Genomic DNA, 27,131 nt, shown 5'->3' on the forward strand with positions numbered 1-27,131 from the left:
GAAGAATCATCTCTTTAAAAATGCAATACCTGACTTTTTAAGAGTAATGAGGTTGTCCTTATAGAAAATGAAATGATCATATCCCCTTATTAACAGTAAAGATACTGCCCTTTGAAAAGTATAGTGTGCTTTTAAAAGTGTGATGACTTTTTCCTTTCAGAATATCCAGATCATGTCACACAAACATTCAGTGGTCCTGTCTTTAATAAATGTAATTTAATATTATGTGTCATTTCCTGAGGAATTGTAAAACCTTGTAGTGATGACAATTAGAGAAATATGATGACACATGTCAACTTGGATGTATCTCAGAGACACAATATTCAGTAAAAAGAAGCCAGACACTAATCCGTGTGTCTAATCCATGTAGTGTGTGCACATAAGAGAGAGAGAGACTCACTGTTTCACGTGGACGTGGTTAAGTGACAACACCAGTGTGAGTTTCTGTTTTCTCTCAGTAAAGCGGCATGAGGACAGTGTGCTCTCTCAGAGTCATCACAGAGATGACATGAGGAGAGGCATGAAAAGCCAGGAGGGTGAACCCTCCACAGGGACCCCGGTGTTCCTCCTGTAAAGGACTCCACCCAAGATTTTGGTTCCTCTGTCTCTCCTGTGCGCAAACTCATCATTTCTCGTCATGATGGAGGTTATAAAGTTTTCAGGTCCCTCATTATTTCAGACATAGTGAAATTTTAAGTTTGAGGTGTTTTGTTATGTAGTAACAGATATCAGGACTGAGGCCCATTCTTCCTTGATTCCTACATGGTGACAGGGCTGGAATCATCCACATTTTACAGACAGTGAAGTTGAAGTGACTACACTTAATTCTCAGTGTGCAGTTATTCACGGGTGAGTTAATCCATTTTTTTCTGAACACCAAGCACACAATCTTCCCAGTCTTACTGTGGTTGCAGGGGACACAAAAGTGAACCTGACAGACAGTCACTGGCCTCAGGGAGCTGACGTTCTGGTGAGGAGGGAGAGGCAATCAAGATAAATAATTAAGCAGTATTTCAGATGGTGGTAAGACCTCTACAGGAAAATAAAGTGGGTGAAGGAGATAGGGAGTGGCTGGGTTGGGAGGCATCTTTTTATTCTATATAAGATGGTCAGGAAACCCTCCATGACAAGGTGACCATGAGAGCAGGACCTGAAGGAAGGGAAGGAGGGGTCACACATGTCACTGGAGGAAGATTATTCCAAGGAGTGGGAACAGTCAGTGCAAAGGCCCTGGGGCAGGAACTTACTTGGCAGATTTCAGGGTCAGGAAGCCACTGTGATGGCAACAGATGGGATGAGGAGGATGACATGAGAGTGCAGGCAGGAACCAGTTTGTACAGGACAGTGCTGCTGAAAGGTGATCTGCAAGGAGCCAAGGAGGTTGGGTCAGAAAGTAGATCAACCACATCACTAAGTGTCCTGTTTATTTCGGTGGACACTTTCTTCTTTGCAAGACTTTCTCCACCAAAGCACAGAGTTGACCTTCCAGTGGAAACTCCCCGTCTTGTTGCAGACCAGCACTGTGAGCATCACTAACCTGGGCCTGTGGGCAGAGGTGAGGACGTTGCATTTTGGTGTGATTGAGATGTGAGTGACAGGAGGGCTTCGAGCAGAAAAAGGATGACCTGATTTGGGCTTTAAAAGAATTCATCTCTGAGGATTCAGAGATCCTACACTGAGCAGACAGATAGAAGGGAAGTGGGGACAAGGAGGCAGCAGGAAGACCCATTAGGAGACTATTACGGTAACCCCATGTAGGATGGTGGTGGTTTGGGTCTGAGTGTCTGGATTCTATTTATATTCTGTAGATGGATTGCAAGGTTTGCATGTGGATTAGAGATTAGAGTGAGAGCAACGTACACATTAAGGATAACACCAAGATTTCTGACCTGAGCCCCTGGAATGATGGAGTTGACCTTGACTGAGAAGAGGAAGACTCTGGGAGGATCAGTTGGGAGGTGGGGAAATAAAGGTCTTGGTTATGGACATGTTACATTGGAGGTGCCCAATGACATCTAGGACAGACACCCCAGATTGACTTAACTCATCTCTTCCAACCACATTCAAAAGCACATGAAACCCTGGGAAGCTGCAGGCAGCAGTTCCTGGAATCTCTGACAGCAGGTTCATGCTGTGGAAGAGGGAAGTGGTTCTCGTGAGATGCCGGTAGAGCCTCTCCCGGCACTCAGGGCCGTGGAGCCAGTGGGTCCCGTGCTTGTACCTACAGAGAGGCTGCCCAGGTGCTGTGGCCTGACACCAACATGGCAGCAGTGACTTGGTTTCCTAGTTTTTTCATCCAGGAAGGAGCAACAGCTTTCCTACTGAACCAAACCTCCAGTCCTGCCTTTGGAGACCTTCTGGAAGCTGTAACTAAAGTCTGATTCTAAATATACAAGTAAAAAATAAAAATTAAGTTAAATAAGCAATAGTCTAAAAAAGGAAGGTGGGCAATGTATGGACTGGTGATGATACTGGGTCATGAACCAAAGATTATAGTTTTTCAATTCTATGCTCCTGATGTAAAAAAACCCAAACAAACAGAGAGAACATGTCAGTCCCCATCATATGTCATATGGACAAAGACCTGAGAACAGTGGGCTTCTTGGACGATTCTTAACCAGGTGTGTAAGGCTTGCTCAGAGGGGCACATTGTTTTGATGTGACTGACTTACCTCCCAGAGGAGATTTTAACTTGTCACACTGACCACTGTAGCTAGAACAGTGAAATTATTATTCTGTTCCTGACATTCACACTGTGAGCAAAATCAGTGCTGCCTCCCTCCTGTTGAATGTTCTCTTTCTTAGATTTGTGATAACACTGGACTTGGCCATGATAAACCCAGTGCTTCTGTTTTCTGTTCAGAGTGGTCACAGGGAGGTCCTGGCATCTCCTGTCTGGGCCACACTGAGGAGATCTGCCCCAAACAGCAGCAGCTCCTCTGCAGGGAAGCAAGGTCCTCTCTGAACAACATGCTCGGAGGCTACTTACTGATTTTTCACTTTCAGGCATTATCTAAGGTCTTCACTATTGGAAGATGAGGACTCAGCTCCTTTCTTCCCCATCATCATAACATACCCCCTTCCTGTCCCCGTCTCCCCAGTGCTTTCCTAAGACCAACACTCAGTACGGACTTTATTATGTCTATTTAGTACTATTCACATTTGAGCCAACTAGTTGTGATTTCTTCTCTTTTTTTTCCCCCCTTGGATGTGGAGTCCAAAATCTGAATCTCTGAAGTCTATAAGGCCTGGATAACCTTCCCTCTGTTATCAGAGGTCGGGGTGGCAGAGTAGGGGAGAGTTAGAGACTTACAATGACACACATAGAGCAGAAAAAGCTCAATTCCTCCACATCTCTCTTCACAGCCCTCTGGGTTATGCTGTGGTGGTGCCGCCCTCTGGTGGCCAAATTTCAAGGTGCATCTCCCAATTGGTTCAAACTTTTTCCCCAAGGGATCCCACCCACCCGTGGCCACTCCCAAGGGCAGAACCAGCTACATAAACTGGGGGACTGAGTGTGAAAATCAGATCTCCTGTTCAAAAATCATGAAGAATTTCACGATGGCAAAACCTCCAGGGCCTTCTAAGTGACCGGACAAACTGTGAGCCCACGAAGCTGGCCTTGCCTGGCAGAGCAACGGACGTGTTCATCCTCCAAGTCAATTCCACGTTAACTCAAGTCGTAAAAAACCTAGGGCCCTACTGCTCATATCATACTTAACAGTGAGAACTAGAAGCTTCTATGAACAAGAAATGGCAAGTATTCTGAGTGCCTTAGTAAGACATGTGTGCTCCAGAGGGGAATTAAATGCCTGCTGAGATTGATAATCAAAGACAATGATGTCAGTGTGGACAATGACATCAGTGGCAGGGTCAACTCTAGTAATCAACAATTTAAGCAAGTGTGAGAGTTCCATGGGCTGTAGGACCATCCACATCCATGACCACTCATTGATCTGCTACAACTATGAAGGTTTTAGGGCTCCAATAGTCTGGGGCATGCTGAACACACCCTCCAGTGGAAAGGACAAGTTCCTGCACATGTACCTCCATGCAACCCATGTTAGGAGGATGAGAGGAGCTTTGTGGAGTCTCTGGTAGGAACTAATAACAGAATTCCATGCTGACTCCTAGGGTTCTGAGCATGGCCATGCCTTCTACAACAATAGGAAAACAGCTCCTGATCTGCTCCTACGCCTCAGGAGAGATGGAACATATGAACATGGGGTGTAATGTGACCAGGGAGCCAGAACTCCTCCTCATGACCTGGGTTTCTATCACACCCACCAACATAAAGTCAGGTGGGGAGAGCAGATACATCACAAATGGCAGTGGCACTTCCTGGACTAGAGGAGGACAGGTGTTCAGATGCTCATGACACCTACCGCCCCTCACCTGTCACACAGCTCTCACCTGTGGATTCATTGGAAGTTCACGCTGACTAGTCAACCAAGAAGGAAAAGCCTGCACACACTCCAACCTCATTCTGCCACTCATTCCCCATCCCCACATTTGCCTTCCCCTGCCTGTCCCCAGGCTCCTATTCAGCCTTACTCACTCACACAAAAATCCGCTGGGGACATGGCTCACTTGTTGACTCAGTTGAAGTAGGTCTCAGGGGACAAGAGTGAGATCTGGCTTTTCTACAGTGCTCCCAGGCTTTGAGAGCAACCTGCACATGTCTCACCTGGTCAGGACTGGCGACTGGAAAACTCTGGCCCTCAACTTAGTCCTCACTGCCACACCTGCCCTGCATTCACCACATTCCCCCAAGCTCCATCCCTGGTTCCTTTTCTAGTGTGACTACCCCACGCTCAAACTCCCTTCCTGACTTGATTCCCCAAATTCCCTCAACTCTAGTCTTCTGCGTTCATGGTGTCCTCTGTCCTCCAATCTTTTCTCACTCTCCAAACTCTTAGCCCCCACTGGATGCTCATTTCCCTTTCCTCCTTGTGCCCTGTCCCGTATCCACTTCAGCCTGTACATCTGGCACTCCCTCTTATCCCCAATTATCCTTTGTCAGGACACTAATCTGAGCCTTCAAGAATTTATTCTTTTCCTCAAACCTTTATCTCACCAGTCACTCCCAACCAAATCTAGAAGAATGGCCCCCCAACTTTACTGCACCAGCTCCAATTGCGCCTCCCTCAACAGGGGGAGCAGCCTCTTGCTCAGAATTCTCAGCTCATCTTGGAGGCCCCCAAAAAGTGCCCTCCTACATGGCCCCACTAGATCTGAAGTCATGCCAAATACCCCAAAACCCACCCAGGAGTTACTATTTCTCACCAGAACTCTGCACAGACCTCATCCCTCCACACCACCCCTCAATGCCCACCCCTGCTTACCCCGGCTCCACCTCATCACTGGGTCTCCAAGGATTCAGCCAAACTCCCCATAGGCCAAAAGGAGAAGGAAATGACACAGCACCAGAGGACAGATTCTATTTACCATTTCCCAGGTTTTGTTTGTGGTCTCTCCTTAGATTAGACACATGGCGTTTGTAAAAACAGCAAAGAAAGAAAAGAATGAGGACACAGATGTCTGAGCCCAAGGCTGGGGAGGGCCCTGGACAGGAATGATCCAGTGTGGATGTGGGGTGGTTGATATGGCAGAGACCTGCTTGTCCACTGGAGTTGTTGGGTTTTATGACAGAATGACTTTAAAAATCTGCATGATCTTGTTCCTTGAAGGTATGGTGACCATGTGTGTGGAATGAGGACACTATGGGGGCTCGGGCCACTGTGGTGGGGCATCTTCCACATCTCTTTCAAGTCGTTGGACTTCAGCTCACTGTGTTTCTCAGATCCTAGGAACGAAGGCAAGGTAGGGGGCAACCTGGGACCCCAGAAGGATCTGGGCAGTCAGGTCATCTCCTGCTGTAGAGGCCAAGTCAGAAGGGAGGGAGGAAAATTGGAAATGTTCATTTGGAGGATTGTAGCCAGATAAGGAAAGAAATTGGAGGATTTGAAAATATGGTGAGGATTGACACTGTGTGCAAGATGACAGGATCAGCTAAATACCGGCAGGGAATGTCAAAGTAAAAATTGTGCCAAAGTTAAAGAAGCAGAAAGACTTTATTCAAGCTCAAAGAAATAGGGGAGAAACTGAACTCAACACCTGAAACAAAAGGCTGGAGAGATTTTAAGAGTGGGTAGAGGGTAATGTAGGTCGCTTGTGTTTACTAATCAGCCTTACTCTAAAGAAAAGTAAAACTTCTCATAAGTTCCTGACAGGAGGTCATTTTACATCTTGGTTGTATAGGGACCTACTGAAGTTAGTCTCCCGCCCTCCCTCAGAGAATATGAGGCAGGGGCAGCATCTTCCAGGAGGGTTACATGTCAAAGGGTTGGGCCCAAGCCCTTGGGAAAGACATTCCCTGGATCCTACAACTGGGAAGAGAATTCTTTTTCTTTTTGAGAAAGATTAGCCCTGAGCTAACATCTGCCGCCAACTCCCTTTTTGCTGAGGAAGACTGGCCCTGAGCTAACATCCATGCCCATCTTCCTCTACTTTATATGTGGGATGCCTACCACAGCATGGCTTGCCAAGCGGTGCCATGTCCACACCCGGGATCTGAACGGGTGAACCCCGGGCTGCCGAAGCGGAATGTGTGCATTTAACCGCTGCACCACAGGGCTGGCCCCTGGGAAGAAAATTTTAAGGAGGCGAAAGTGCAGAGAAAGACTCTGCAATTACAGGTTGCAATTACATTTCTAAAGGAAATGCTCTGAGAAAATGGAGGCCAGGGGCCTAGAGTCAGGAAGAACTGCCTGAAGTTGAGGGAGTCTGAGGGTAACATCAGGCCTCTAGGTCATGACAAAACTGCTTTCTGCACAGTGGGAGGGAAACACAGCCCCATCTCTATCAGCCAAGACCCAGTCTGCATCTCCATCAGTTCCCTGCAATTTGTAAAGATGTGCAAAACAGCAGAGAGACAGTGAACAGGGCCAGAATCTGATCGTCAGAAGGCTGTGCTTGCTGGACTTTTCCATGAGACTCAACATTTCTCTGACAGTCACCTCCATTTGATCAAAGATCGTCTCGAGGAAGAGTGTTCTTGATCCTGAAACAAGGCTGCTCTCACTCGATTTGGCCTGATTTTACACAGGTGCTGTGGAACTGCACACTCACCACACAGTTTCCTCTGATGCAGGGTTTCATAAGGAACCTCAGATGGAACTTTTAACAGCCTCTTGACATTAGAAATCCTGGGCATCAGGACTCACCTGCAGTGTCTATAGCTTTGAGTGAGGTTCTCTCTTCCCCAGATCCCCAAAATACTCATCAAGTCAACCTTAGCTCCTTAGAGTGTGGGTCATATCTGATCCCATGGGCGTCATTCTCAACTAAGACATTCAAGTAAAAGACGTAGTTGTACCAGCTAGGTTTTCAATGATATTCTAGTAACAAGGAGGACAGAATCTTACCGAACCTACACAAAAAACTCTATTGACATGAAAATAAGAATACTTAGGAAGACTTTAGGAATTCTTCCAGAGGAATTGGACAGGGAGAAAAAGATCAGTGTTCATACCCATATGGATGTCCTCTTATCTGTTCCTGTTGTCTCTGTCACAGTCCAGGTGCCATCCACACCTCCCCCTGGAGGAAGGATAGAGCTATGATTCCTGAGAGCTTATCATGGGCTCCCACGCCTCATTGCAAAGTCACTGCTTGTCCTTCCACTGTGGAGATGGTGCCAGTGAGACCCACAAGAGGTGGGACCTGGAGTGGAATATGGCCTTATGCCAACAATAATGACAAAGTCAGTTCACATTGTTGAGCATTTACTGATTCAATGTGAGTCTTCCAAGGAATTTCCACCTTCATCATTGACTACTCATAACAACTCTACTTAAAAATTGCATCAGAATCATCATTTTACAGATAAGAAAAAAAAATCTATTCAGAGGTTAATAACACGGAGGAGGGTAAGAGAGCCAGAGGGCCAGACTCATATTTCACATCAAGCCAGAGGAGGTCACTTTTGCTGGAACTGACTGGATTGGAGAACTCACAATGATAATCTCCAGCATCCTCCCTCCTGACACATTCTATGGTGAGGGTGCTGTGTCCTGGGATAGTTTCGTCCTCTCTGTGAGCTGCAGACTCTGGTCATTTAAGAACCACTGGATGGAGATACCAGGGTCATGCATGAGGCAGGTCAGGACCATGGGGTCCTTATGTTCTGTGACTGGGGTCCTTATGTCCTATGCTGACTCAGATGGAGGGCTTTGACACTGGCTCTGTGGAGAAACAGAGGAGGTGACTGACAGAGAGTGGGCCTGGGGCCAGGGACTACACTCCTTCCTCAGAGATCTCAGCCACTCTGTAAAGGTGACCCAGAAGATGGTCCTGATCCCTGCAGAAAGACAAGCATCTCTGTTCAGGGGAGGATCTGTAAGGAGCTGGCTGCATCTCCCCCTTTGACCCCTATATCACCCCAGGATGACCCCTGATCAATACTCTGGACATCTCTGTAGTATCAGCAACAGGAACCTCTACTCATCCCATCCCATGTGTCCTATGACCTCATCATCAGGTAGAATTTTTCTCTCATGAACTTTCATTGATTTTTTCCTAGAACTTTCTTTGACTTCAGAAAAGATCAGGCCGTATTCCTATACACACTTCCGTGTGTGTTGGGGAAGGCGGGCTTGCCAGCTCTGTCCATCTCTGGGGCCAAGGAAATGTTACATAAAGTGGGAAGGTATTTACTTCTTGTTAAATAATTTATTAGGGAGTGAGGATGCCTCGCCACAGCCTTAGGGCCTGGAGAGCTTCTTAATCCAAGGGATTTCTCACTCTGAAGAGGACTTTTACTTCCTGTTCTGTGGCTTGAATATCACGGTGAAGGAAACCTCTACAGAGAAGTGGTTACAGTTTTAACAAAAGACAGGAACTGTTAGGAATAGAAGGAAAGTACTCAATATGACAAAGGTCATAAAGGAAAAGCCCACACCTAACATTATACTCAACGGAGAAACACTGAAAACTTTCCTCTAAGATTATGAACAAGAAAACAATGCTGCTTTCACTACTTCTATTCAACATAGTAGAGGAATGCTAGCCAGAACAATGAGGCAAGAAGAAGAAATAAAAGGCATCCAAATTAGAAAGGAAGAAGAAAAACTCTCTCTTTTAGCCGAAGATAATCTTATATGTAGAAAGCCCTAAAGATTCCACCCACACACACACAAAAAATTGTTAGAACTAATAAACAAATTCAGCAAACTTGCAGGAGACAAAAATCAACACTCAAAATTGGTTACATTTATATACAATAACAATGAACAATGCAAAAAAGAAATGAAGAAAACAATTCCATTTACAATACCATCAAAAACTATAAAATACTTAGGAATAAACTTAAACAAGGAGGTGAAAGATGTGTACACTGAAAACGACCAAACATTTTGAAAGAAATTAAAGAAGACACAAATAAGTGGATAGACATCTATGTTCATGGATGGGAAGAATTAATATTGTTAAGATGCCAATATCCCCCAAACTATCTTCATATTTCATATACACTTTATCAAAATCTCGATGAAATTTTTGCAGAAATCAAAAAATCCAACTTAAAATTCAAGGGACCCTGAATAGTTAAAACAATCTTTAAAAAGGAGAACAAAATTGGAGGACTCACACTTCCTGATTTCAAAACTTACCACAGGGCTAAAGAACCAAAATATCATGGCACTGACATAAAGACAGACATAGATCATGGGATACAATAGACATACAGAAATAAAGCCCCAATAATGTAATCAGATGATTTTGAAAAAGTAGACAAGACCATTTATGGAGTAAGGACAGTCTTTTCAAGAAAGAGTATTGGGATACTGGACATCCACATGCAGAAGTGTGAAGCTGGGGTTTTGCCGGTTCCGATCCTTAGCGTGGACCTAGCACCGCTCATCAGGCCATGCTGAGGCAGCATCCCATGTAGCACAACCAGAAGAACCTACAACTAGAATATACAACTAGGTACCAGGGGACTTTGGGCAGAAGAAGAAGAAAGAAAAAAAAAACAAGATTGGCAAGAGATGTTAGCTCAGGTGCCAATCTTTAAAAAAAACAAAGAAAAACTTCAGTTCATTAAAGGACAAATCAACAGAGTGAAAGGTGACCTATGGAATGGGAGAAAATAATTTGCAAATTATATATCAATAAGGGGTGAATATCCAGAATATACAAAGAACTGCTAAACTCAACAACAATAAAACCAAATAACCTGATTGAAAAATGGGCAAATCAGAGTTGGCATCTCTCACCACTCAGTCAACTTGAGTCCTTGAAAGAATAATGCGGGTTTGTGTATATGAAGACAAATGCATGAGGATCGGAGTGCTTAGGGAACGTAAGGCCGCTGGCTCTACGTCCGGGAGAAAGCACAGACTTTCTCAAGTGTCAATATGTTAGCAGGGTTTGGTCTTGAAAAGGCACAGGACAGAAGTCGGAGATACCATCACTCCCACACCCCACCCTCCATACCTCTGCTGGTTCTTCACTGACCATCTCACTGCCTGGCCAACCAGGGCTGACTCCATCCCACTGCACACACCTCCATCACCCAGTGAGGTGTGTTTTTTCTGAGGCACCATTTTCAAGGTTCTCCTAGAGATGGGTAATGATGGATTTGGAGTTTGAGTGTAAATAACACATGAGGACCAGGAGCAAGCAGGGCAGTCAGGCGAGTACTCGGGCTCAGGGCAAAGATGTGGATCAGATCTTCCCAGGTGACTGAAACTGACATGAGTCAGTGACCCAATAAATGATTGAATCCAAAGAATGATCCAGAAAAGAGTGATGAGACAGGCAGGAGCTGTTCAGCTTTGGCAGCAGAACCTGATCTCTGTCCTTGGTCTTTAATGTCTCTTCTGTCTCTGCTGAGGGCAGCTGTGGACGTGTGCAAATACAGAAGAGTGACTGATGGAAAGGGAGGAGCCTGAACTTGCTGCAAATATGGCCTCCACGGGCAAACTGTGTTTGGTGGTTATGAGATAGAAATTTGAGAAGAAGTTAAAATTCTTCTCTATGTGAAAAGTATGGTTAATACCCCAGGGTCTCACACCAACTGTGGGAAGGAGTATTCCCCTAGAGAGCAGGAAGAGGTCTGAGACATTAGCCTCAGCCCCTGGAGGGTCAGAGAACCTGTCCTGTGTGGCCAGAATTCCAGGGTCTGTGCATCCAGGTTCCAGTCTCTGAAGAGATTTTTGGATCATTCATTCACCATTCATTCCTTCACTTGAGAGTTTCTTACACGTGGGCCAGGTGCTGACTGCAGGTGTAGAGTGGGGAGTGAGATGGCAAAGTCTTTCCTTTGTACTCCAGTGGCAGGGACACCAACACATCAGGAAACAAGTAAGTGACTTCAAGTCCAGTGCAGGGAGGTTGGACCAGACACCTGAGGGGTGGCCTGTCATTCCTGCACTGACTCTAATTCTTGAAGCAGGTAATTTAGTTCTTCAGTAAACGGGGGTGAATTCTCCATTTGCTCTCACTCCCCAGACCGGAATCTCTCCCTCTGAGCTGGGGATACCTAAGAAGAAAGTATCTGAACCAACAACCTGTCTTGGGGTCACAGACACCTAATAAGTCCCCTGGGTGGAGTAGAGGATGGGGCTGTGGCTGCAGACGACCTCGTGTGACTGATCTGCTGCTCATGGTCTCTGTGACCCTGATTTAGAGACTGTATCACCCTGTGTCTCAGTTTCCCCTCAATGAAGTAGGATTAATATTTGGCTGCCAGGTTGTCAGTGAAATAACCTTAAAAGATTTACAGTTCCTGACTTAAATCTTGGTAGAAAGGAGCTGCTCAAATAAATGTATGTTATCGTTTGATTCCAAGAGGGAATGCCCCTGGGCCTGATCCCTGGTGGATGAGGAGCTGCCAGCAGCATCTTCTCTCCTCTGTGCCTCACCTGGGGATACTGACCTTCCTCTGAAGTCTCCTGAGGGCCCAGGGCTGTCAGCTAATGGCCTGGGTGCCTTGTCCATCTGTGCTCTCCATGCTGAGTCTCAGGTGAAAGGCCAGGCTCTGCCCCTGCCCAGATGTGGCTCTTGGGGCTGAGCCCTGGCTGGTGACCAGCTCAGGAGCCTTGGGACTGGGACGGCCGGGAAAACATTGCTCCCTGTCAGCCCTGCCCAGGAGGGCAAAACCCATCCCTTGCATAGATTCCCAAGTCACTGGAGTCAGGACCCCTGAGACATGGGTCTGGGCAGGGGCTTCCCAGGGCTGAGCTTCTTTGTGAGGATCCCAGGGGGCCCCTCAGGCCAGGCGCTGACTGAGCCCTGCAGAGTCTTTCTTAGGGTCATGTTCATGGGGAGGGACCCAGGGAGCTGGACTGAGACTGACCTTCCTCTGCTGAGTTACTCCCATCAGACTGGTCCTTCTCTCTGCAGGGAATGTCTGCAAGGGCTGCATTCTGGGAAGGGTATTCTGATCTTATGAAGTTTGTCTCTACTGTGCGTGTCCACCACTAAATGCTCAAACCTTAACATGAGACAGAATGCCGAGGGGGATGTAGGCACAGTCCGGGCCTGTCAATCCTGTGGTTGTGAAGTAGAATCACCCCATCCAACACCCAGAGGTCAGAGAGGAATCACTCACGGTATATGTGGAGCTGTCCAATTCCTGCTTCAATTAGGAAATTTTTCTTTGTAACTTGTAGGGTGTAGTATCTTGTGTCCTCCTGGGTGACGTTCTGGAGCAGCAGGGGTATATTGTCTCTTGACTGCTGTATACCGGCCCTGGGGTAATTTCTGATGAGTCTATTACATATGATAGAATTTGAAGTTTGGGCTCTACTCTGTCCCCTTTGTACCAGACATAGCCTAAAAGATTCCCAGGCAGATTGTAAACAAGTAAGAACATCCTTCCCTTTGGCAGTATTGGGCGGCACCGATTCAACAGTGACTCTGGCAGTGGTGCGTGTGTTCCAGAAGGTTATGATTGAGACTAGGAGGGAAGAGAGAGAGATCAATCAATATTTGGAACTATGTATTGGGATGGAAAGATGAGGCCCTGGGTCCTGAGCCGGTCTCTTTACCTCCTAGACTTGGAATGTGTGTGTGAGAGTGTGTGTGTTTGTGTGTGTGTGTAAGTGTGTATACCGGTCAAGGTCAGCAGCATGAACACCATTACTTCAGCACTTCTGAACTTGTTATTCCCTCTGTTCCCAATACTCTTCCCCAGGTGTCTGCCCAGTTCACTCCCTCCCTGCCCTCAGCACCCTGCTCACTCTCAGGGGCATCCTTGGGAGATGTCTTCCCTACCACCTGCTCTAAAGACCCTCTGTCTTCACTTTCTGACCTTTCCCTGCTCTGTTTTCTGCATGACAATGTCAGTCCCTGACCTCACATTCTAGATCTCTTGCTTCTCTCTCCTCCTCCCCACAGAACGTGAGTTCCTGAGGGCAGGGACTTGTCTGATCTTGCTGTTCTCCCAGTGCCTGGAACAGGCTGCAAACACCTGTGGATGAATGAATGCGTGTTCCCAGGGCCCTCCACATCCTGGTGTTTATTTTCCAGTTTCTAATGGTGGTGGGTAAGGGCAACGTTTAGTGCACCTAGTTGAGTTTTTCTGGTGCCATCCTCAAATAATTATTATTATTGTCATCAATTTTCCTCAAAAATTATTGGTTAGTGATGACTAATGTGGAAAGCTACAGCAACTGAGATATTCCTGCTTCTCCCCACTTCCAGATCATGAGGCTTTCCTGTTTCTGAGACCCCTCCCCCAATCCTACCCTGATCCCATGTCCTCTCTCCTCAGGGCCAAACAGAAGCCCTCTGTCCCCTCTCAGAGCCCTGTCCTCCCCAAGAGACCCCAGCCAGTCTCTCTTCTCCCATCCCCCTGCCCACCCTCAGGGAATGTCCCCTCTGGCCTGCCAGCAGGAGCCCCTGCCAAGGGCCACGCCCTCTGTGGACAGGGGATGAAGGGGACTCCATGGTGTCCGTTGCCTGCTCTGTCCCTCCTTCTGTGAGAAGAGCTGGGGTCCAGAAATGCTCACAAGGACTGCTGCTCCCGAGATGTCAGCTCTGCTGTCCTTCCTCCGTCTTTGCTGAGCCTCCTCCCAGAGCAGGAGTGCCTCTCCAGGTCACGTGGGCTGGGAGTGTGGTCTCTGCCCAGGTCTCTCCCTCTCCCGCCCCTCATTCATGCATCCCTTTCTCCCTTCTTCCTCTTTCCTTCTACCTATGTTTCTGTTCCCTGGGAACTGCTGAGTCCTCTGCCTTCTCAGCACTGGTTCCCCACCACACTCACACACACACACATGCACACACACACCCCATGTTTGGACAAGGGTAAGCCTGGGCCGTCGGTGTCCTGGGCAGTCCCCACAATTCTGGCTCGGGGGGCACAGTCACCGTCCTCTCTCACATTCCTTTCTGGCTTTTCTTTTCAGAGCAGGAGTTCTGGGGCTACATCAGGAACTCTTGTCACAGAGATGTCACCCCCACTGTGCATTGGAATCACCCGTGGAACTTTATAAAGACTGTGAATGCCCAGGTGACACCTTAGAAATGCTACTTTAGCAGCTTTCCAGGTTTGTGGATACCCAGCCAGGCTGAGACCCCATTTTGTGGGGATTCAGCAGCCTCTCCCCTTCTCCTATTCAGAGTCAGAAGATTCTGCAAAAATGAAGATTCTCACCCGGCAGGTGTGGGGTGGACCCAAAAGTCTGCATCTAACAAGCTCTCAGGTGATGCTGATCACACTGGCCTGTGGAGCACACTTTCAATAGCAAGGCTGATGGGGACCCCTGTGCCCTGAGAGGACAACCCGCCTGGCCCCAGCGTTGGCCTCTGCTGTGTCCTGGCCTTGGGTCTGTCAGCACCACACAGAGACCCGGGAGTCTCCAAACCAGGGAGATTATTTCTGTTTGTGACACAGAAACCCAGCTGGGCACTAGGGTCTTCCCAGTGTCCTCAAATGCTCTGGGAAAGTTGGATTTACTCCCAGCAGTCAGGTCACAGAGGTGACTCTGGAGGTGAGAAAGGGGCAAGTGGAGTAATGACTGGTGAGGGGACCTGCCCTCCATCTCCAGTGGCACCAGTCTGATCTCTGCTTCCAGGAACAGACACCCAGTACCTGGTGCCTTAGGAACTACAGCTCCTGGGTGTGAAGGGGGAGGTTACTGTGTGTCCTGGGTGAGAGGATGGTGGGATGGGAGGTCAGGTGGCTGTGGGGTACCTGGTCCTTGGGGGAAGGTTTTAGGGAGACCCCCCTCTCCATGTGTGTTTGCTGAGCTGTGGCTCAGAGTCTGTCCATGTGCTCCCTCACCATCCTGGGGGCCTCTGTCCTCTGGCTGGCTGACTTTCTTATGCTCACCTGCCTTCCCCACAGGTGGTACCAGGCAGGGAGTAGGGAGATGCACAGGGATCCCTGACAGAGCAGGGTTCTCTGAGGCCCTTAGAAGGGGAGGTGGAATGGAGCAGGCACGAGGTATGGGACCAGAAGGATCTGCTGGACCCAGGGATGGGAATCAGGTTCCTTTTCCACCTCCCTGGTCAAAGCCCTGGTCAATTGCTGTGTTAATTTCCTGTGTGTTGTCTGTGTATTCAGTGTTGCCCCCTGGAGGGCATGAGGAGACCTGCAGCCAATGTCAGGGGCTGCACCAGCGATGCTGACCAGGCTCCAGAGGGTGTGAGCTGATCCTGAGCCCTGGACAGAGGTGGGCTCTGACCTCTATGCTGAGAATCCCTTCAGCCTACGTCTTGTCACTGAGCGTCCCCAGGCTGCCCCACTCCATCCTAGTGCAGGGTGAACCAAGGGTGAGGACAGGCATTGCTCAGTGGACTCCCCATCCAGTGTCCTGTGCTGCCTGGTGGATGTGCTGCCTCAGGAGGAGCTCTCTGCCCCCAAGGTTCAAAGGAAAGGGCAAGCGAGTGGTCTCTTGAGATCTCAAAGCACTCTGGGAGGTCTCAAGACCTGTGGGGCTGGTCCTCAGAATGGCCTGTGTTTCTCCCATCACGGCACTGGGGTCTTGCATCTAAGTCATCTATGTCCCTGTCTGTCATCTGCTTTAGGTTTTCCTACAGGGCCCAGGAGCTGGAGAAGCTCCACCTGGATACTCAGACAGGGGATCCTGTGGGTTCCTCTGTTAGGAGAGGAGAGGCCCTATGGGACCCTCAGCCCCTCTGAGATGGAAGCAAATGCACATCCTGGTTCTCCTGTCCCATCCTGGATGGGAAAGTCCCCTTGTTCCCCCTGGATGCCTTGGGCTGGTGACATGTCTTCAGGGGACCACATCCAGGTGTCCCACAGACCAGAGGCCCTGGGGATGGGGAGTCGCCCCCTGATTCCTTTGAGGTCAAGGTGGGCCACCCCCTCTTCTAAGGGTAAGTCTACCCAATGCTGAGAATTCAGAGTTTGTACAAAGTCAGGTCTCCATGAGCAAAGGAAGGCCACAGGCTGCTGGCCCAGGCCCTTAGGGGAGAGAAGTCACTCACAAGGTAGAGATGGGGAGGGGGGTGTGTTTTTCTAGGAATGATTGGGATCCGACCCCTTACTGTTAGGAGGCCCCTGTCCTCCCTCTTGACTCTACAAGGGGAAAGGCCCATCCCAGGGACAGCCCTGCTGGCCTCCTCTCATGCTGATGCCAGTGCCCCCACGTCTACAAGGAACATGCTCTGACCTCCAGGTGTCACATGGTGGTGTCAGACTTCTGTTGTGTGATTTCCCTCATCCATTTAATGAGTATTTTCTGAGCTTCTGTGATGTGTCAGACCTTGGTCTGGGCCCTGGAAACTCCACAGAGAAGAGGACACATGTGGGCCCTGGGTCACAGAGTTTGCCTTGTGATGGGGAGACAGGCAGTCAGAGAAAATCATGGAATTAAGGTGTAATTGTAATTGAGAGAAGAGCTGTGAAGAGAAAGTGTCTGGTGCTTCCGGAACATGTAATGGAGTCTCAGCTGGTTTGAGAAAGTGACCTTTGCCTTAGACCTGAAGCATTAGTGGGTGTTTGCCCCATGAAGGACAGAGGCTGTGGAGAGAGGAGCTGCCTACAGAGGGACCAGACTTTAGGGGGACAGACGCCTGGCTGGATGGAGGGACTGACAGAGTCCAGTGTGTGGAGCTTGGAGAGCGAGGAAGATGGTGGACTGAATGACGCTGGTGAGGGTCAGACTCTGCTGGGCTGTGGGTGATGCTGAAGGTGGTCAGCTGCTCCCGGGGGAGGCGCCAGGCTGTGGGGTAGCTCTGCCGCCCTCTGCTGGACAAGGAGAAAAACGCGCAAGAAAAAATGCTGCACAGTTTTGCCTTTTTAATTCAACTTACATATTAAGCAATATTTCCTATGTCTATAATGACTTGTACGAGCCTCAGTGAGTTATAATTGACATACAGTAAGCCTAACATGTGGAAAGCATACAATTTATTAAGTTTTGCCATGTGGGTGCGCAGACACGTTAGTGCCACAGTGAAGGTGACGAATGTATCCTTTCCTCTCAAAGTCCCTCGTGCCCCCTTGTAGTTTCTTCATTCCACCCCCCTGACTCCACCTCCCCCAGTGTTCCCAGGGAACCTCCGTCGGCTTTCTGTCATTATAGGTAAGTTTGCATTTTCTAGAACATTTAGAAAGAGGACAAGTGAGTAGAAGGCCGTGCTCCCTCAGGGAAGGGAGAGGGAGGCCCCTCCAGCGGCAGTACATCCTGGGGAGACCCTGCTTCCTGCCTGCTCTGCACCCGGCTTTGTCCGCACCTGTGACTCCAGGCTGGTGAGTGGTTGGGCGGATTTTCACAGTCTGAGCTGAGGTTTACTTTCTCAGGGGTGTGGTGGATGGGAAAATGCCAGATTCGGAGCTGGGAGGTCTGGGTCAAGGCGCATGTCTTCATTCTCTAAGAGAAGAGCGTAGCCCTTCAGATCCCAGCTCTGGCTCAGACACATCGGCCCAAAGTGGGTCCTGCCACTGACCATCAAGGAGACCTTGGACAGGTGACTCCTTCTCTTTGGGCCTCAGTTTCTTCATCTGTAAAATAGGACAATGCCAGCGTCTACCTCATAGGGTTGATTTGATACATGCAAAATGCTTGGACAGAGTCTGGCATGTAACAGTGTTAGTGGTTAGTGTGAGAAGGGTCCTTGGGATCATCCACTCCAGTCCCTGCTCACTGGGAAAGGCAGTGTGTGTAGTGGTCAAGTGCGTGCGCTCAGTAGCCTGTTGCCTGGTTTGAACTCAGATCTGCCTTCTCCTGGCTGTGTGACCTTGTGCAAGTCACTTGACCTCTCTGTGGTTCAGTTTCCTCAACTGCACAATACAGATGATAAACAATAACTACCTGATACGGTTTTGTGAGGATGAAATGAGTCAACACCTGTAAGATGTTCAGAGCTGAGCATGGCACACAGTAAATCCTTGAAAATATTACCTGTTGTTAGTAAGATTCCAGGAGCTGGGCTTATGGGAAGAACTCTGACAGTGGATCCCAGGGTCCTAGCGCCTGGCTCTCCAGGGAGCGCGTGAGACCTTGGGCAAGTTGTTTCCCCTCCCAGGGCCTCTGCTTCCCACTGGGACCTGGATGAGGTTCCCACCTCTGTCCTCTCTGTGTCTTCTCAGTTCTCCAACCCTGGACGATGGCTCTTATCCTTAATCCTCTCTGTGAAAATACTTGGAGCAGCTCTTGGATTCTGACTGATATATTCTCCATCCCTGACAACCAGTGGGGGCTGAGGAATTGGAAAATGGGCACTGCCTTCTTCCACCAAGTCATTAGAGCCAGTAAACACCAATGACCCTGAGGCCACCGTTCTTCACACACAGAATCTGGTGTTCACTGACCACCCACGTGAGCCAAGCACGAGTGGGGATTTCACCTTCTTATCCTTTGCCTCTGAGGTAAGCATTTATGACAAATGATCAAGACCATGATCCTTGGAGTCCCTGCCACCTAGAAAATACGGGATCCATCTGAACTCTCAGCTTTCCCATCTGTGAGATGGGGATGATAATTCCCACTGCCTAGGGTCATTGTCAGGGTCAAGTGAGATAATAACATAAGATGTATTATATGGGTGTGGCACATAGTCAGCCTTACTTCGTAAAGGGAAGTGGGTTTGATCTGAAGATAATGATACTATCAGCCACCAATGTCTTCAGCCCTTTGTACATATCAGACACTTCGTGTGCATTCCCTCATTCTCATTCAGACTGTGACCCATTTCCAGAGGACTTGGAATACTCACCACACAGACCCATGTGGCATGACAAGGATGCACACAGAGTGTGTGGGACTCAGACAACGGGTCACCAAGCAAGGGTCCATCCAGTCTGGAAACATCTGAAGTGGTTTCCTGGAGGTGGTGACATTGGAACTGAGTCTAGAAAGGGACAGATGATGTTGACAGAAAGAATTGCATGGGGAAAGACCTGGAGGAGAGAGAATGCTTGATTCATCAGAGGAGAGATAAGAATGGGTAAATAAGGAAATGAATAGGAAAAAGGGAGGTCACAGAAAATTAAGTGCAAATGACCCTTGATGCCCTACCCCACCCTTATGAAGAGAAATGCAAAGTCTAACGACACTGAGATATGTTTCCTCAGTCAGCTTGGCAGAAATCCAAGCGTGTGCTAGTGCACCATGTGCTGGGTGTGTGGAGAAACAGTTGCTCTCATTCACAGCAGGTTGGAGGGCAAAAGGGTACAATCCCAGCGGAGGGCAATTTAGCAATTTCCACCAAAATCACAAATGTCCTTACCTTCTGACCTGCTAGTCCATTTCTGGGAATTGCAAAACATGAATTGACATCCGTGCAAGGCAAGTCATTGCAGAATTGTTGGAAATGGCAAAAGACCGGAAATGACTCAAATGTTCACATAGGGAGGGCTGGTTAAATAAACCATGGCCCCCATCATGGAATACTATGTAGCTGTTACAAGAATGAGGGATGCTCTTTGTCTGCTGATATGGAAAGACTTCTAAGATATACTGTAATGTGAGAAAAACTAGAGGCAAAACAATGAACAGTGTGCAACCTTTTGCATTATAAAAGGGGAAAGGTAAAAATAATTTTTAAATGGCCAACAAGCACATGAAAAGATGATTGACAGCACTAATCATTAGGGAAATGCAAATCAAAACCACAATGAGATACCACTTCACACCCAGTTAGGACGGCTACTATCAAAGAAAGAAAGAAAGAAAAAGACACGTGTTGGCGAGGACATGGAGAAATTGGAACCCTTGTGCATTGCTGATAGGAATGGAAAATGTTGCAGCCATTGTAGAAAACAGGATGGTGGTTTCTCAAAAAGTAAAACATGCAATTGCTGTATGGCTCAGCAATTCCACTTCTGGGTGTATACTCAAAAGAATTGAAAGAAGGGACTCAAACAGATAATTGTACACCCATGTTCATAGGAACATTATTTACAATAGCCAAATGGTAGAAACAACACAAACGTCCATCAGCGAATGAGTGGATAAACAAAATGTGATGTGTACATTCCATGGAATATTATACAACCTTAAAAAGGAAGGAAATTCTAACTCATGCTATAACATGGATGGACCTTGAAGACATTATGCTAAGTGAAATAAGCCAGACACAAAAGGACAAACACTGTATGATTCCTCTTTTATGAGGCTCCTAGAGGGGTCAGATTCTTACAGACGGAAAGTAGAAAGGTGGTTGTCAGGGGCTGGGGAAAGGGAGAAATGAGGAGTTAGTGTTTAATGGGTACAGAGTTTTCAGATGAAAAAGTTCTGGAGATGGATGGTGATGATATTTGCACAACCATATGAGTGTACCTAAGGCCATTGAACTTAAAAATGGTGAAAATGGTTAATTTTCATGTTCTGTATATTTTAATACAATGTTTGAAAATTCTTATTTGAGGGACTGACGCTGTGGCATAGTGTTTAAGTTTGCACACTCTGCAGGGGCAGCCTGGAGTTCGTATGAGCAGGTCCTGGGCGTGGACCTACGCACCACTCATCAAGCCATGCTGAGGCGGCATCCCACATAGAAGACTTAGAAGGACCTACAACGAGGATATACAGATATGTACTGGGGCTTTGGGGAGAAAAAAGAAGAAAGGAGGAAGATTGGCAACAGATATTAGTTCAGGGCCAATATTCCTCCTTCCCCCTAAAAAACTTATTTGATTTGCATAAAGAAACTGTAGAAAACTTTGTAAGTACCTAATAGCATAGGTCACCATTGGCGACCTGGATACATAACAAATAGGGATGGGACAGAGACTTTTCATGTTTCTATACATGTAGTATACACACATTTTGGGGTCATGTAAATATAATACCTATTCACAAAGTTAAGTCGAAAAAATAAATGGAAATTACTGAGGGATGGGGTTAAACAGGGCCCCTGCTGAGGAGGACCGCAAAGCCAAATGGTGCAAAGCCTTGTATACTTCACTCGGCTGTTTGGATCCTGTGGACTTGGGGAACTCTGGAATGGCAACCAGACCTGAGAACGATCATCTCAGCCAAAGAGAAAAGAATGAACTGGAGGCTGGTGGCACCAGTGGAGACAGAGTGACCGGGGGGGCTGGGGAGGTCATTGTATAAATCCAAAGAAGAATTGATGGTGGTCTGAACTTAGGTGGTGGCCAAGGGGTGGAGAGGAGGAAACACAAGAAAGAGAGACTTAGGACACAGAAGGGCTGAGAATGAGTGACCAGTGGATGTTGAGGGCAAGAAAAGTGGGTGACTGGGTGCACAGTGGTGCTCTTCCCTAAGAGGGGGAACCAGGGACAAGAGCCGATTTGGGAGGAAACAACCCAACTCACTCCAGCTGGTGGAAGCAGAAAAGGAATTGATTGAAGGACGCTGGAGGCAGATCAGAGAATTCTGAGGGACCAGGGAAGCAGGCTCGGAGGTCACATGGCCCAGAATGGGGCCCAAAGTACAGGCACAAGGCGGCTCTGATCAAAATTTTCTGCCCCACTGCTGGGCACAGAAACCACAACATACACTGCGCTGTTGAGGCTGGCCCTGGAGTCCAGAAGCTTCTACATCACCACCATCACCAGTCCTCACTCCACACAATCAGTGTCATGTGCCCTCTGCGTTGTGGTGCTGCTTGCTTACAATCCTGTGTCTTGCATGAGTGCATCTGATTGGGAAAGTCTGGGTCCCATGTCTGTGTCATTCCTGCAAGGGATGCTGGGAAAATGAGCTTTCAGCTTTTGCTTAGAAGGGAAGAAAACTCTCAAAAGAGAGCAAAGGAGTTTAAAATAAGCTGGGCAGCCAGAATATGAACCGTGTCCATCACAAGTTTCCAGTGGGACACTCCAGTGGAGATGTCCAATGGGAAGTTGGATATTGGAGCCTGGAGTTCAGGAGTGAGGTTCTGCCTAGAGCTGGGTATTTGAGAGGCACCAGCTTAAGGAAGGGAAGTGAAGCCATGAATGAAGATAGGAGAGGGTGTGAACAGTGACAGGAAGGAGCCAGCACCAACCCTGGGGAACAGCCACATTGAAAGGCTAGGCAAAGCAGCATAAAAAGGAGGAGGAGTGGCTAGCAGGATGATGGCTTAGAAATTCAAAAGTTCAGCGGTGTCAGGAGAATATAATTAAAACAAATCCAGCAATTTCACATCCGGGTATATACCCAAAGGAAGTGAAAACAGGATTTTGTAGAGATACGTGCACTCTTGTGTTTATTGCAGCATTATTCACAATAGCCAAGATATGAGAACAACCTATATGTCCATCAGCAGATGAAAGGATAAAGAAGATGCACATGTACATGATGGACTGTTATTCAGCCATGACAAAGGAGGACATCCTGCCATTTGGGACAACATGGACCTTGAGCGCATTCCGCTAAGTGAGATATCAGACAGAGAAAGAGAGTACTGTATGATATCACTTATATGTGGAATCTGAAAAAGGCCAAACTCGTAAAATCAGAGTATAAAATGGTGGCTATCAGGGGATGGGGTTGGGGGGATAAGATAGATGGTGGTTAAGGGTACAAACTTGCAAAGAGAGTAAGGAAGCCCTAGAGATCTGATGCACAGCGCATATAGAGGATATGGGCAACAATATGGTAGTATCGTCATGAAACTTGCTAAGAGACTAGGACTTAACTGTTCCCACCACTAAAAAGGCAAGATAGTTACGTAATGTGATAGAGGTGCTGGGTAACGCTTCAATGATAATAATATTACAATGTGGAAATGGATCCAATTAACATGTTGTACACCTTAAATTTACAGTTATATGTGAAATATATTCAATCAGAAAGAAAAAAGTTTAAAAATAAAAGCAAAGCCTCCTTTCAACCCAGAAAACCTCTCCACACGGCTACAAGACAAAAAAAAAACAGTTTTATTACTGAATGAGCATTAAACCAGAATGTGACGTGCACCACAGGCAATCCGCTAGGGAACCGCAAAGACAGAAGGACAGCTCACCCCTTATCTACCCAGGCAGATACTGCCCCTCACACACGTGTTCTCAAGATACACAATACGAGTCCTCATGTAGGAGGACTTGATGGCACCATTGGTCACACTGAGTTCATTCTAAATGCATCTGGTAACTGGGGCCACCATCTGTGTTAGTTAACTGGCTTTATCCAAACGAAGAATAACCTTCTCATCCCTTTACGACTGGAGGTCGTTTTGCCCCAGGAGTGAGGTGTCCACCTCAGTTAGGCTCCTGCCCTTCCCAGAAGCTGGGAGACAGGGTGCTGTCTTCCCTGCTGATTGCATTTCAAAGAGATGGCTTTCCTGTACTTGAGAAAGACATCCCTGGGTTGTAAGGCTGGCAAGGGGCTTATTTACATTTTTAAAAGATTTCCATACATTTCAAAGGGACAGAGAAAGAATTTATAATTATACATTTTCTGAAGAAAATGCTCTGCAAGAAAGTGTGCTCTCTTTCTCTTTTTGCTCCACGGAAAATCAATTTTTCTTGCTTTCTCAGTTTGCATTGACCCTTACAGGGGTTATTGCAGGAGAACAGTGGTGCATTGCGTCAAATGCTGTAAAACTAGCCTGAGGGTCGCCCGGCAGGTTTAGTAATAAAAGTCTGCAAATACAAAAAGAAATCTCAATTCCAGTGCTTTTTTCTTCTGGAGCAGCCGACAGTTGGTATTTTTGCAATGGATCAGTCGCTTGCAATGGATTTTAGACTCTTGTAACCTGGTTTCGCCAACACAATTGGGCAAAAACCTTCCTTGCTGTAAGAGGAACTCAGACTTGACTAATCCTCATGCTGGCTCTGAAGAAGCAAATCCTGTGCTGATAAATGCGGATACAGTTTAATACCAAACAGGGGCGACCAGAAAAGACAGGTCATGTGGGAAAGAGCCATAAATCATAAAAAGGACGAACCATGGAAACCACAAAAAATTATACTAGAAATTAACCCTAGCCTCCTCCCACCAAAATCTTCCCGTTTGAAATATTAAAATATTCTTCTAAGTAACTCCTAGGTGATTATACTTAGATATTAATGACAATAAGAAAGTCTATGTTTCCAACCCAGCACTTTTTTTTATGGAACATCTTATAAGCTCCGATAAGAGAACCACAGTGAAGAGCTCCAGGTTTTGGAGAAAATTTGTGCTTCTTTCTGCGGGTAGCACTCCAACATTTGGAAAGCACTCTGGGCTTGTCACTGGGCCCCAGTGGAATCTGATGCCTGGTACACTGGACTGAGTGTCTGTGTTCCTCCAGAATTCATATGTTGACACCCTAACCCCAGTGTGAAGGTTTTTGGAGCTGGGAACTTTGGGAGGTAATTAGGTCCTGAGGGTGGAGCCCTGAGAATAGGGTTGGTGCCCAGTCTTAGTCAGAGTTCTCCAGAGAAACAGAACCAATAGGATATGTAGAGGTGTGTAGAAAGATTTATTATGAGGAATTGGTTCATGAAATTATGGAGGCTAAGAGGTCCCAGGATCTGCTGTCAGGGAAGCTGGTGGTGGAGTGCCAGTCCAAAGCTCAGGCCTGAAACCAGGGGAGCCAATGATGAGACTCTCAGTCCGTGTTTGAAGGCCGGAGAACAAGAGGGTCGGTGTCCAAGGGCAGGAGAACATGGAAGTCCCAGCCCAAGCAGAGAGCAAATTCCTCCTTCCTCCACCTTTTTGCTCTGTTCAGGCCCTCTATGGATTGGAAGCAGCCCATTCCCACAGGTGAGGGCCGTCTTTACTCAGTCCACCGGTTCAAATGCTGTTCTCTTCTGGAAACACCCTCCCGGAAATACAAAGAATACACAGAAATAGTACTTTACCAGCTATCTGGGCATCCCTTAGCATCCCCAGTTAAGTTGAACATAAAATTAAACATCACAGCATCCTTATGGGAAGAAGCCAGAGCTGGTTGACTCTCTTTTAGCCATGTGAAGCTACAGTGAGAAGTCTGCTGTCTGCAGCCCAGAGGAGGGTCCTCACCGGAAGCTAGCATGCAGGTGCCCCACCTCAGACTTCCAGCCTCCAAAACTGTTAGAAATAAATTTCTCTTGTTGATAAATCATGGTATTTTGTTATAGAAGCCTAAACTGACAAAGACACCTGGCCGTGAACACCAAGGGCATTGTGACCTGAGCTGTACATGATGCACTGGGTGCTGTCTCAGCTGCCAAACCACGATGGTGGGCATGCACAGTAGCATCCATCATCCATGGAAAAGGTGTGTGTGGGATGAGGCTCAAGCAGGAATGGAGGGCACAGGTGAAAGCCCCAGCAGGTGGCTCAGATGCCCATGGCAACTGCTCCTCCTGCTGCTTCCTCCACCCAAACTATGGGCTCATGGGAATCCTTTGTGATCTGTTTACAGAGGAGAGAAAGCACAGACCAAGTTTAGGGATGGAGCTGTATGGTAGGCTGGCACCAGACAGAAGAGGATGGCTGCTGGCTTAGCACTCTGTTCATGAAAGAGTGATATAGGGACATTCTTCAAGTGGCAAAACCTCAGGGGTCCACCTTGGGGGAGGCAGGATGTCCTTAGGCCCACTTCTGCATGGATCCATGGTGAGCCACCTGGTCAAGAACTTGGAAACAATAAAAGCATAAAATTAAGACAGGGAGGATATGTGGATGGTCCTCTGGGGATGGGCACAGAGAGTGAAGATGTTCACGTCCCACATGAATGCCCGCCAGATGCATGCAGAGAGGAGGAGGAACTCGCTATGTAGTGGACAGCGTCAGGCAGCATCTTTCCCCATCAGTGCTTGCTCATTGTGCCCATGTGCAAAGTAGCCATGTAGGCAGGGGTGGAGGCTCTGCATGGTTACAAGTGGGCTCACTCACCCCAAGGCTGACCTGGCTGTTGACTGTACTCAGTGCCCAAACCAAGAGAGGTAGAGGCCAACGCTAACCTGCTATGGTGTCATTCTATGGCAGGGCTACGCAGGACGTGCCCCATCATGGAGGGGACTGAGATTTATCTTCATAGGGATAGACACAAACTGTGGTCTCTGATTTACCCTCCTTCTACTCAATGCTTCTGTCAACACCGCCATTTGAGAACTTAGAAAATGTGTTTTCTATTGCTATGGTACGCTATGAAGTATGGTTTCCAAAGAGGCCATTTTAAGGCAAGGGAAATGAGGCCATCAACTCACATCCATGGAGATCACTGATCTTCCCAGGTGCCCCATTACACAGAGACAGTTGGCCTTTCGGGATGTGGAACGGCCCATGTTGGCACCAGGGCACCAGGTAAGAGATCGTACCCTTCCATCCAACAGGAAATGCTGTATGTCTTAAACCAGTGGCCAGTCTATCACAGCATGTCCACTATAGCTGAAATGCAGGGGGTCATGAAACAAGGAGGGATAAGGGAGTGCCCCCTCCCTCTAGTACACCTAACAGCCCACTTAAAGGATTTTTGCTTCTGCTCCCTGTGACTTTGGAGTTGGTGTGGGTGAGGAAGCCCATCGTAGTTCCAATCAATTGGAAGTCATGACTGCCCCCTGGCCATTTTGTGCTCCTCATGCTGCTCAAACAACAGGCAGCGAAGAGGGTCACTGCGCTGATTGCCAGAGGGGACCTGACTACCAGAGGGAGGTTGGGCTGCTGGGTCAAGGAGGACTCTGGCAGCCAAGTGATATGTTCGTGCGTACATCTTCCTATTTCATTGGCAAGTGGCCCTGTTCAATGGAAGACTGCAGAAACTCAATAAAGACAAGCCCATCAAACACTCTCTTCCCA

At 47.7% G+C, this 27,131-nt stretch overlaps 1 long non-coding RNA gene across 3 annotated transcripts in view; it reads left to right on the forward strand.

Moving 5' to 3' along the window:
- Positions 1–25,529, forward strand: part of LOC139042186 (uncharacterized) — a 102,714-nt gene extending 77,185 nt beyond the window's left edge. The window contains exons 2-4 of one of the 3 annotated variants that reach the window (XR_011498607.1): positions 14,412–14,515; positions 14,626–18,844; positions 20,889–25,529. This is a non-coding gene — a long non-coding RNA (uncharacterized lncRNA). Of the gene's footprint in view, positions 1–14,411; positions 18,845–20,888 lie in introns of all 3 variants that reach the window. The other 2 variants (XR_011498608.1, XR_011498606.1) reach the window with 2 other exon arrangements.
- Positions 25,530–27,131: the final 1,602 nt, after the last annotated feature.

The sequence above is a fragment of the Equus asinus genome, chromosome 26 (genome assembly GCF_041296235.1).
Source record: "Equus asinus isolate D_3611 breed Donkey chromosome 26, EquAss-T2T_v2, whole genome shotgun sequence".
In the NCBI taxonomy this organism is placed as follows: domain Eukaryota; kingdom Metazoa; phylum Chordata; class Mammalia; order Perissodactyla; family Equidae; genus Equus; species Equus asinus.